General features: G+C 36.1%; 1 protein-coding gene across 1 annotated transcript in view; it reads left to right on the top strand.

The window, feature by feature from the left end:
- Window positions 1–12,372, top strand: part of LOC308128372 (NACHT, LRR and PYD domains-containing protein 3-like) — a 532,150-nt gene that overhangs the window by 482,544 nt on the left and 37,234 nt on the right. The window lies entirely within an intron of this gene.

Below are 12,372 nucleotides of genomic sequence, written 5' to 3'. Positions count from 1 at the left end.
GGTGACAATTGTCGAAAATAAACACGTTGCTAGATTTTGATATAAAATGTTGGCAAGGCTATATTAAGACCTCGTAATGGTGACAGTTGTCGAAAATAAAGACGCTTGTTGAATTCAATAAAAACTGAAGGCAAGGCTATAGTAAGACCTCGGAATGGTGACAGTTGTCGAAAATAAAGACGCTGGTGGAATTCAATAAAAACTGAAGGCAAGGCTATAGTAAGACCTCCAAATGGTGACAGTTGTCGAAAATAAACACGTTGCTAGATTTTGATATAAAATGTTGGTACGGTTATAGTAAGACCTCCAAATGGTGACAGTTGTCGAAAATAAACACGTTGCTAGATTTTGATATAAAATGTTGGTAAGGCTATAGTAAGACCTCGGAATGGTGACAGTTGTCGAAAATAAAGACGCTGGTTGAATTCAATAAAAACTGAAGGCAAGGCTATAGTAAGACCTCCAAATGGTGACAGTTGTCGAAAATAAACACGTTGCTAGATTTTGATATAAAATGTTGGTAAGGCTATAGTAAGACCTCGGAATGGTGACAGTTGTCGAAAATAAAGACGCTGGTGGAATTCAATAAAAACTGAAGGCAAGGCTATAGTAAGACCTCGGAATGGTGACAGTTGTCGAAAATAAAGACGCTGTTGGAATTCAATAAAAACTGAAGGCAAGGCTATAGTAAGACCTCGGAATGGTGACAGTTGTCGAAAATAAACACGTTGCTAGATTTTGATATAAAATATTGGTAAGGTTATAGTAAGACCTCGGAATGGTGACAATTGTCGAAAATAAAGACGCTGTTTGAATTCAATAAAAACTGATGGCAAGGCTATAGTATGACCTCGGAATGGTGACAGTTGTCGAAAATAAACACGTTGCTAGATTTTGATATAAAATATTGGTAAGGTTATAGTAAGACCTCGGAATGGTGACAATTGTCGAAAATAAAGACGCTGTTTGAATTCAATAAAAACTGATGGCAAGGCTATAGTATGACCTCGGAATGGTGACAGTTGTCGAAAATAAACACGTTGCTAGATTTTGATATAAAATGTTGGCAAGGCTATAGTAAGACCTCGGAATGGTGACAATTGTCGAAAATAAACACGTTGCTAGATTTTGATATAAAAGTTGACCTCGGAATGGTTACAGTTGTCGAAAATAAAGACGCTGGTGGAATTCAATAAAAACTGAAGGCAAGGCTATAGTAAGACCTCGGAATGGTGACAGTTGTCGAAAATAAAGACGCTGGTGGAATTCAATAAAAACTGAAGGCAAGGCTACAGTAAGACCTCGGAATGGTGACAATTGTCGAAAATAAATACGTTGCTAGATTTTTATATAAAATGTTGGGAAGGCTATAGTAAGACCTCGGAATGGTGACAGTTGTCGAAAATAAACACGTTGGTAGATTTTGATATAAAATGTTGGTAAGGCTATAGTAAGACCTTGGAATGGTGACAGTTGTCGAAAATAAAGACGCTGGTGGAATTCAATAAAAACTGAAGGCAAGGCTATAGTAAGACCTCGGAATGGTGACAGTTGTCGAAAATAAACACGTTGCTAGATTTTGATATAAAATATTGATACTGTTATAGTAAGACCTCGGAATGGTGACAGTTGTCGAAAATAAACACGTTGCTAGATTTTGATATAAAATGTTGGTACGGTTATAGTAAGACCTCGGAATGGTGACAATTGTCGAAAATAAACACGTTGCTAGATTTTGATATAAAATGTTAGCAAGGCTATAGTAAGACCTCGGAATGGTGACAATTGTCGAAAATAAACACGTTGCTAGATTTTGATATAAAATGTTAGCAAGGCTATAGTAAGACCTCCAAATGGTGACAATTGTCGAAAATAAACACGTTGCTAGATTTTTATATAAAATGTTGGTAAGGCTATAGTAAGACCTCGGAATGGTGACAGTTGTCGAAAATAAAGACGCTGGTGGAATTCAATAAAAACTGAAGGCAAGGTTATAGTAAGACCTCGGAATGGTGACAATTGTCGAAAATAAACACGTTGCTAGATTTTGATATAAAATGTTGGGAAGGCTATAGTAAGACCTCGGAATGGTGACAGTTGTCGAAAATAAACACGTTGCTAGATTTTGATATAAAATATTGATACTGTTATAGTAAGACCTCGGAAAGGTGACAGTTGTCGAAAATAAACACGTTTCTAGATTTTGATATAAAATGTTGGCAAGGCTATAGTAAGACCTCGGAATGGTGACAGTTGTCGAAAATAAACACGTTGCTAGATTTTGATATAAAATGTTAGCAAGGCTATAGTAAGACCTCCAAATGGTGACAATTGTCGAAAATAAACACGTTGCTAGATTTTGATATAAAATGTTGGTAAGGCTATAGTAAGACCTCGGAATGGTGACAGTTGTCGAAAATAAAGACACTGGTGGAATTCAATAAAAACTGAAGGCAAGGCTATAGTAAGACCTCGGAATGGTGACAATTGTCGAAAATAAACACGTTGCTAGATTTTGATATAAAATGTTGGTAAGGCTATAGTAAGACCTCGGAATGGTGACAGTTGTCGAAAATAAAGACACTGGTGGAATTCAATAAAAACTGATGGCAAGGCTATAGTAAGACCTCGGAATGGTGACAGTTGTCGAAAATAAAGACGCTGGTGGAATTCAATAAAAACTGAAGGCAAGGCTATAGTAAGACCTCGGAATGGTGACAATTGTCGAAAATAAACACGTTGCTAGATTTTGATATAAAATGTTAGCAAGGCTATAGTAAGACCTCGGAATGGTGACAATTGTCGAAAATAAACACGTTGCTAGATTTTGATATAAAATGTTAGCAAGGCTATAGTAAGACCTCGGAATGGTGACAATTGTCGAAAATAAACACGTTGCTAGATTTTGATATAAAATGTTAGCAAGGCTATAGTAAGACCTCCAAATGGTGACAATTGTCGAAAATAAACACGTTGCTAGATTTTTATATAAAATGTTGGTAAGGCTATAGTAAGACCTCGGAATGGTGACAGTTGTCGAAAATAAAGACGCTGGTGGAATTCAATAAAAACTGAAGGCAAGGTTATAGTAAGACCTCGGAATGGTGACAATTGTCGAAAATAAACACGTTGCTAGATTTTGATATAAAATGTTAGCAAGGCTATAGTAAGACCTCCAAATGGTGACAATTGTCGAAAATAAACACGTTGCTAGATTTTGATATAAAATATTGATACTGTTATAGTAAGACCTCGGAAAGGTGACAGTTGTCGAAAATAAACACGTTTCTAGATTTTGATATAAAATATTGATACTGTTATAGTAAGACCTCGGAAAGGTGACAGTTGTCGAAAATAAACACGTTTCTAGATTTTGATATAAAATGTTGGGAAGGCTATAGTAAGACCTCGGAATGGTGACAGTTGTCGAAAATAAAGACACTGGTGGAATTCAATAAAAACTGAAGGCAAGGCTATAGTAAGACCTCGGAATGGTGACAATTGTCGAAAATAAACACGTTGCTAGATTTTGATATAAAATGTTGGTAAGGCTATAGTAAGACCTCGGAATGGTGACAGTTGTCGAAAATAAACACGTTGCTAGATTTTGATATAAAATGTTGGTACGGTTATAGTAAGACCTCCAAATGGTGACAATTGTCGAAAATAAAGACGCTGGTGGAATTCAATAAAAACTGAAGGCAAGGCTATAGTAAGACCTCGGAATGGTGACAGTTGTCGAAAATAAACACGTTGCTAGATTTTGATGTATAATGTTGGTACGGTTATAGTAAGACCTCGGAATGGTGACAGTTGTCGAAAATAAACACGTTGCTAGATTTTGATATAAAATGTTGGTAAGGCTATAGTAAGACCTTGGAATGGTGACAGTTGTCGAAAATAAAGACGCTGGTGGAATTCAATAAAAACTGATGGCAAGGCTATAGTAAGACCTCGGAATGGTGACAATTGTCGAAAATAAACACGTTGCTAGATTTTGATATAAAATATTGATACTGTTATAGTAAGACCTCGGAAAGGTGACAGTTGTCGAAAATAAACACGTTTCTAGATTTTGATATAAAATGTTTGTACGGTTATAGTAAGACCTCGGAATGGTGACAGTTGTCGAAAATAAACACGTTGCTAGATTTTGATATAAAATATTGATACTGTTATAATAAGACCTCGGAATGGTGACAGTTGTCGAAAATAAACAAGTTTCTAGATTTTGATATAAAATGTTGGTACGGTTATAGTAAGACCTCGGAATGGTGACAGTTGTCGAAAATAAACACGTTGCTAGATTTTGATATAAAATATTGGTAAGGATATAGTAAGACCTCCAAATGGTGACAATTGTCGAAAATAAACACGTTGCTAGATTTTGATATAAAAAGTTGACCTCGGATTGGTGACAGTTGTCGAAAATAAAGACGTTGGTGGAATTCAATAAAAACTGAAGTCAAGGCTATAGTAAGACCTCGGAATGGTGACAATTGTCGAAAATAAACACGTTGCTAGATTTTGATATAAAATGTTGGCAAGGCTATAGTAAGACCTCGGAATGGTGACAATTGTCGAAAATAAACACGTTGCTAGATTTTGATATAAAATGTTGGTACGGTTATAGTAAGACCTCGGAATGGTGACAGTTGTCGAAAATAAACACGTTGCTAGATTTTGATACAAAATATTGGTAAGGTTCTAGTAAGACCTCGGAATGGTGACAATTGTCGAAAATGAAGACGTTGGTAGATTTTGATGTAAAATGTTGGTAAGGATATAGTAAGACCTCGGAATGGTGACAATTGTCGAAAATAAACACGTTGCTAGATTTTGATATAAAAGTTGACCTCGGATTGGTGACAGTTGTCGAAAATAAAGACGTTGGTGGAATTCAATAAAAACTGAAGTCAAGGCTATAGTAAGACCTCGGAATGGTGACAGTTGTCGAAAATAAAGACGCTGGTGGAATTCAATAAAAACTGATGGCAAGGCTATAGTAAGACTTCGGAATGGTGACAGTTATCGAAAATAAATACGCTGGTGGAATTCAATAAAAACTGAAGGCAAGGCTATAGTAAGACCTCGGAATGGTGACAGTTGTCGAAAATAAACACGTTGCTAGATTTTGATATAAAATGTTGGTACGGTTATAGTAAGACCTCCAAATGGTGACAATTGTCGAAAATAAAGACGCTGGTGGAATTCAATAAAAACTGAAGGCAAGGCTATAGTAAGACCTCGGAATGGTGACAATTGTCGAAAATAAACACGTTTCTAGATTTTGATATAAAATGTTGGTACGGTTATAGTAAGACCTCGGAATGGTGACAGTTTTCGAAAATAAAGACGTTGGTAGATTTTGATGTAAAATGTTGGTAAGGATATAGTAAGACCTCCAAATGGTGACAGTTGTCGAAAATAAAGACGTTGGTGGAATTCAATAAAAACTGAAGTCAAGGCTATAGTAAGACCTCGGAATGGTGACAGTTGTCGAAAATAAACACGTTGCTAGATTTTGATATAAAATATTGATACTGTTATAGTAAGACCTCGGAATGGTGACAGTTGTCGAAAATAAAGAAGTTGCTAGATTTTTATATAAAATGTTAGGAAGGCTATAGTAAGACCTTGGAATGGTGACTGTTGTCGAAAATAAACACGTTTCTAGATTTTGATATAAAATGTTGGTAAGGCTATAGTAAGACCTCGGAATGGTGACAGTTGTCGAAAATAAAGACGCTGGTGGAATTCAATAAAAACTGAAGGCAAGGCTATAGTAAGACCTCGGAATGGTGACAGTTGTCGAAAATAAAGACGCTGTTGGAATTCAATAAAAACTGAAGGCAAGGCTATAGTAAGACCTCGGAATGGTGACAATTGTCGAAAATAAACACGTTGATAGATTTTGATATAAAATGTTGGCAAGGCTATAGTAAGACCTCGGAATGGTGACAGTTGTTGAAAATAAAGACGCTGGTGGAATTCAATAAAAACTGATGGCAAGGCTATAGTAAGACCTCGGAATGGTGACAATTGTCGAAAATAAACACGTTGCTAGATTTTGATATAAAATGTTGGCAAGGCTATAGTAAGACCTCGGAATGGTGACAATTGTCGAAAATAAACACGTTTCTAGATTTTGATATAAAAGTTGACCTCGGAATGGTGACAGTTGTCGAAAATAAAGACGCTGTTGGATTTCAATAAAAACTGAAGGCAAGGCTATAGTAAGACCTCGGAATGGTGACAGTTGTCGAAAATAAAGACGCTGTTGGATTTCAATAAAAACTGAAGGCAAGGCTATAGTAAGACCTCGGAATGGTGACAATTGTCGAAAATAAACACGTTGCTAGATTTTGATATAAAATGTTGGTAAGGCTATAGTAAGACCTCGGAATGGTGACAGTTGTTGAAAATAAAGACGCTGGTGGAATTCAATAAAAACTGATGGCAAGGCTATAGTAAGACCTCGGAATGGTGACAATTGTCGAAAATAAACACGTTGCTAGATTTTGATATAAAATGTTGGCAAGGCTATAGTAAGACCTCGGAATGGTGACAATTGTCGAAAATAAACACGTTTCTAGATTTTGATATAAAAGTTGACCTCGGAATGGTGACAGTTGTCGAAAATAAAGACGCTGTTGGATTTCAATAAAAACTGAAGGCAAGGCTATAGTAAGACCTCGGAATGGTGACAGTTGTCGAAAATAAAGACGCTGTTGGATTTCAATAAAAACTGAAGGCAAGGCTATAGTAAGACCTCGGAATGGTGACAATTGTCGAAAATAAACACGTTGCTAGATTTTGATATAAAATGTTGGTACGGTTATAGTAAGACCTCGGAATGGTGACAATTGTCGAAAATAAAGACGTTGTTGGAATTCAATAAAAACTGAAGGCAAGGCTATAGTAAGACCTCGGAATGGTGACAGTTGTCGAAAATAAAGACGCTTGTGGAATTCAATAAAAACTGATGGCAAGGCTATAGTAAGACCTCGGAATGGTGACAATTGTCGAAAATAAACACGTTGCTAGATTTTGATATAAAATGTTGGTACGGTTATAGTAAGACCTCGGAATGGTGACAATTGTCGAAAATAAAGACGTTGTTGGAATTCAATAAAAACTGAAGGCAAGGCTATAGTAAGACCTCGGAATGGTGACAGTTGTCGAAAATAAACACATTGCTAGATTTTGATATAAAATGTTGGTAAGTTTATAGTAAGACCTCGGAATGGTGACAATTGTCGAAAATAAAGACGCTGTTGGAATTCAATAAAAACTGAAGGCAAGGCTATAGTAAGACCTCGGAATGGTGACAGTTGTCGAAAATAAACACGTTGCTAGATTTTGATATAAAATGTTGGTACGGTTATAGTAAGACCTCCAAATGGTGACAATTGTCGAAAATAAAGACGCTGGTGGAATTCAATAAAAACTGAAGGCAAGGCTATAGTAAGACCTCGGAATGGTGACAATTGTCGAAAATAAACACGTTGCTAGATTTTGATATAAAATGTTAGCAAGGCTATAGTAAGACCTCGGAATGGTGACAATTGTCGAAAATAAACACGTTGCTAGATTTTGATATAAAATGTTAGCAAGGCTATAGTAAGACCTCCAAATGGTGACAATTGTCGAAAATAAACACGTTGCTAGATTTTTATATAAAATGTTGGTAAGGCTATAGTAAGACCTCGGAATGGTGACAGTTGTCGAAAATAAAGACGCTGGTGGAATTCAATAAAAACTGAAGGCAAGGTTATAGTAAGACCTCGGAATGGTGACAATTGTCGAAAATAAATACGTTGCTAGATTTTGATATAAAATGTTGGGAAGGCTATAGTAAGACCTCGGAATGGTGACAGTTGTCGAAAATAAACACGTTGCTAGATTTTGATATAAAATATTGATACTGTTATAGTAAGACCTCGGAAAGGTGACAGTTGTCGAAAATAAACACGTTTCTAGATTTTGATATAAAATGTTGGCAAGGCTATAGTAAGACCTCGGAATGGTGACAGTTGTCGAAAATAAACACGTTGCTAGATTTTGATATAAAATGTTAGCAAGGCTATAGTAAGACCTCCAAATGGTGACAATTGTCGAAAATAAACACGTTGCTAGATTTTGATATAAAATGTTGGTAAGGCTATAGTAAGACCTCGGAATGGTGACAGTTGTCGAAAATAAAGACACTGGTGGAATTCAATAAAAACTGAAGGCAAGGCTATAGTAAGACCTCGGAATGGTGACAATTGTCGAAAATAAACACGTTGCTAGATTTTGATATAAAATGTTGGTAAGGCTATAGTAAGACCTCGGAATGGTGACAGTTGTCGAAAATAAAGACACTGGTGGAATTCAATAAAAACTGATGGCAAGGCTATAGTAAGACCTCGGAATGGAGACAATTGTCGAAAATAAACACGTTGCTAGATTTTGATATAAAATGTTAGCAAGGCTATAGTAAGACCTCGGAATAGTGACAGTTATCGAAAATAAACACGTTGCTAGATTTTGATATAAAATGTTGGTACGGTTATAGTAAGACCTCCAAATGGTGACAATTGTCGAAAATAAAGACGCTGGTGGAATTCAATAAAAACTGAAGGCAAGGCTATAGTAAGACCTCGGAATGGTGACAATTGTCGAAAATAAACACGTTGCTAGATTTTGATATAAAATGTTAGCAAGGCTATAGTAAGACCTCGGAATGGTGACAATTGTCGAAAATAAACACGTTGCTAGATTTTGATATAAAATGTTAGCAAGGCTATAGTAAGACCTCCTAATGGTGACAATTGTCGAAAATAAACACGTTGCTAGATTTTTATATAAAATGTTGGTAAGGCTATAGTAAGACCTCGGAATGGTGACAGTTGTCGAAAATAAAGACGCTGGTGGAATTCAATAAAAACTGAAGGCAAGGTTATAGTAAGACCTCGGAATGGTGACAATTGTCGAAAATAAACACGTTGCTAGATTTTTATATAAAATGTTGGTAAGGCTATAGTAAGACCTCGGAATGGTGACAGTTGTCGAAAATAAACACGTTGCTAGATTTTGATATAAAATATTGATACTGTTATAGTAAGACCTCGGAAAGGTGACAGTTGTCTAAAATAAACACGTTTCTAGATTTTGATATAAAATGTTGGGAAGGCTATAGTAAGACCTCGGAATGGTGACAGTTGTCGAAAATAAAGACACTGGTGGAATTCAATAAAAACTGAAGGCAAGGCTATAGTAAGACCTCGGAATGGTGACAATTGTCGAAAATAAACACGTTGCTAGATTTTGATATAAAATGTTGGTAAGGCTATAGTAAGACCTCGGAATGGTGACAGTTGTCGAAAATAAAGACACTGGTGGAATTCAATAAAAACTGATGGCAAGGCTATAGTAAGACCTCGGAATGGTGACAATTGTCGAAAATAAACACGTTGCTAGATTTTGATATAAAATGTTGGTAAGGCTATAGTAAGACCTCGGAATGGTGACAGTTGTCGAAAATAAAGACACTGGTGGAATTCAATAAAAACTGATGGCAAGGCTATAGTAAGACCTCGGAATGGTGACAGTTGTCGAAAATAAAGACGCTGGTTGAATTCAATAAAAACTGAAGGCAAGGCTATAGTAAGACCTCGGAATGGTGACAGTTGTCGAAAATAAAGACGCTGGTGGAATTCAAAAAAAACTGAAGGCAAGGCTACAGTAAGACCTCGGAATGGTGACAATTGTCGAAAATAAACACGTTGCTAGATTTTGATATAAAATGTTGGTAAGGCTATAGTAAGACCTCGGAATGGTGACAGTTGTCGAAAATAAAGACACTGGTGGAATTCAATAAAAACTGATGGCAAGGCTATAGTAAGACCTCGGAATGGTGACAGTTGTCGAAAATAAAGACGCTGGTTGAATTCAATAAAAACTGAAGGCAAGGCTATAGTAAGACCTCGGAATGGTGACAGTTGTCGGAAATAAAGACGCTGGTGGAATTCAATAAAAACTGAAGGCAAGGCTATAGTAAGACCTCGGAATGGTGACAGTTGTCGAAAATAAACACGTTGCTAGATTTTGATGTATAATGTTGGTACGGTTATAGTAAGACCTCGGAATGGTGACAGTTGTCGAAAATAAACACGTTGCTAGATTTTGATATAAAATGTTGGTAAGGCTATAGTAAGACCTTGGAATGGTGACAGTTGTCGAAAATAAAGACGCTGGTGGAATTCAATAAAAACTGATGGCAAGGCTATAGTAAGACCTCGGAATGGTGACAATTGTCGAAAATAAACACGTTGCTAGATTTTGATATAAAATATTGATACTGTTATAGTAAGACCTCGGAAAGGTGACAGTTGTCGAAAATAAACACGTTTCTAGATTTTGATATAAAATGTTTGTACGGTTATAGTAAGACCTCGGAATGGTGACAGTTGTCGAAAATAAACACGTTGCTAGATTTTGATATAAAATATTGATACTGTTATAATAAGACCTCGGAATGGTGACAGTTGTCGAAAATAAACAAGTTTCTAGATTTTGATATAAAATGTTGGTACGGTTATAGTAAGACCTCGGAATGGTGACAGTTGTCGAAAATAAACACGTTGCTAGATTTTGATATAAAATATTGGTAAGGTTCTAGTAAGACCTCGGAATGGTGACAATTGTCGAAAATAAAGACGTTGGTAGATTTTGATGTAAAATGTTGGTAAGGATATAGTAAGACCTCCAAATGGTGACAATTGTCGAAAATAAACACGTTGCTAGATTTTGATATAAAAGTTGACCTCGGATTGGTGACAGTTGTCGAAAATAAAGACGTTGGTGGAATTCAATAAAAACTGAAGTCAAGGCTATAGTAAGACCTCGGAATGGTGACAGTTGTCGAAAATAAAGACGCTGGTGGAATTCAATAAAAACTGATGGCAAGGCTATAGTAAGACTTCGGAATGGTGACAGTTATCGAAAATAAATACGCTGGTGGAATTCAATAAAAACTGAAGGCAAGGCTATAGTAAGACCTCGGAAAGGTGACAGTTATCGAAAATAAAGACGCTGGTGGAATTCAATAAAAACTGAAGGCAAGGCTATAGTAAGACCTCGGAATGGTGACAGTTGTCGAAAATAAACACGTTGCTAGATTTTGATATAAAATGTTGGTACGGTTATAGTAAGACCTCCAAATGGTGACAATTGTCGAAAATAAAGACGCTGGTGGAATTCAATAAAAACTGAAGGCAAGGCTATAGTAAGACCTCGGAATGGTGACAATTGTCGAAAATAAACACGTTGCTAGATTTTGATATAGAATGTTAGCAAGGCTATAGTAAGACCTCCAAATGGTGACAATTGTCGAAAATAAACACGTTGCTAGATTTTTATATAAAATGTTGGCAAGGCTATAGTAAGACCTCGGAATGGTGACAATTGTCGAAAATAAACACGTTTCTAGATTTTGATATAAAATGTTGGTACGGTTATAGTAAGACCTCCAAATGGTGACAGTTGTCGAAAATAAACACGTTGCTAGATTTTGATATAAAATGTTGGTAAGGCTATAGTAAGACCTTGGAATGGTGACAGTTGTCGAAAATAAAGACGCTGGTGGAATTCAATAAAAACTGAAGGCAAGGCTATAGTAAGACCTCGGAATGGTGACGGTTGTCGAAAATAAACACGTTGCTAGATTTTGATATAAAATATTGATACTGTTATAGTAAGACCTCGGAAAGGTGACAGTTGTCGAAAATAAACACGTTTCTAGATTTTGATATAAAATGTTGGTACGATTATAGTAAGACCTCGGAATGGTGACAGTTGTCGAAAATAAACACGTTGCTAGATTTTGATATAAAATATTGATACTGTTATAGTAAGACCTCGAAATGGTGACAGTTGTCGAAAATAAACACGTTTCTAGATTTTGATATAAAATGTTGGTACGGTTATAGTAAGACCTCGGAATGGTGACAGTTTTCGAAAATAAACACGTTGCTAGATTTTGATACAAAATATTGGTAAGGTTCTAGTAAGACCTCGGAATGGTGACAATTGTCGAAAATGAAGACGTTGGTAGATTTTGATGTAAAATGTTGGTAAGGATATAGTAAGACCTCGGAATGGTGACAATTGTCGAAAATAAACACGTTGCTAGATTTTGATATAAAAGTTGACCTCGGATTGGTGACAGTTGTCGAAAATAAAGACGTTGGTGGAATTCAATAAAAACTGAAGTCAAGGCTATAGTAAGACCTCGGAATGGTGACAGTTGTCGAAAATAAAGACGCTGGTGGAATTCAATAAAAACTGATGGCAAGGCTATAGTAAGACTTCGGAATGGTGACAGTT

The sequence above is a fragment of the Lipophrys pholis genome (genome assembly GCF_963383615.2).
Source record: "Lipophrys pholis genome assembly, contig: SCAFFOLD_24, whole genome shotgun sequence".
NCBI classification, from domain to species: domain Eukaryota; kingdom Metazoa; phylum Chordata; class Actinopteri; order Blenniiformes; family Blenniidae; genus Lipophrys; species Lipophrys pholis.
The sequence above is the reverse complement of the archived record's forward strand: the minus strand, read 5'-3'. Positions and strand labels throughout refer to the sequence as shown.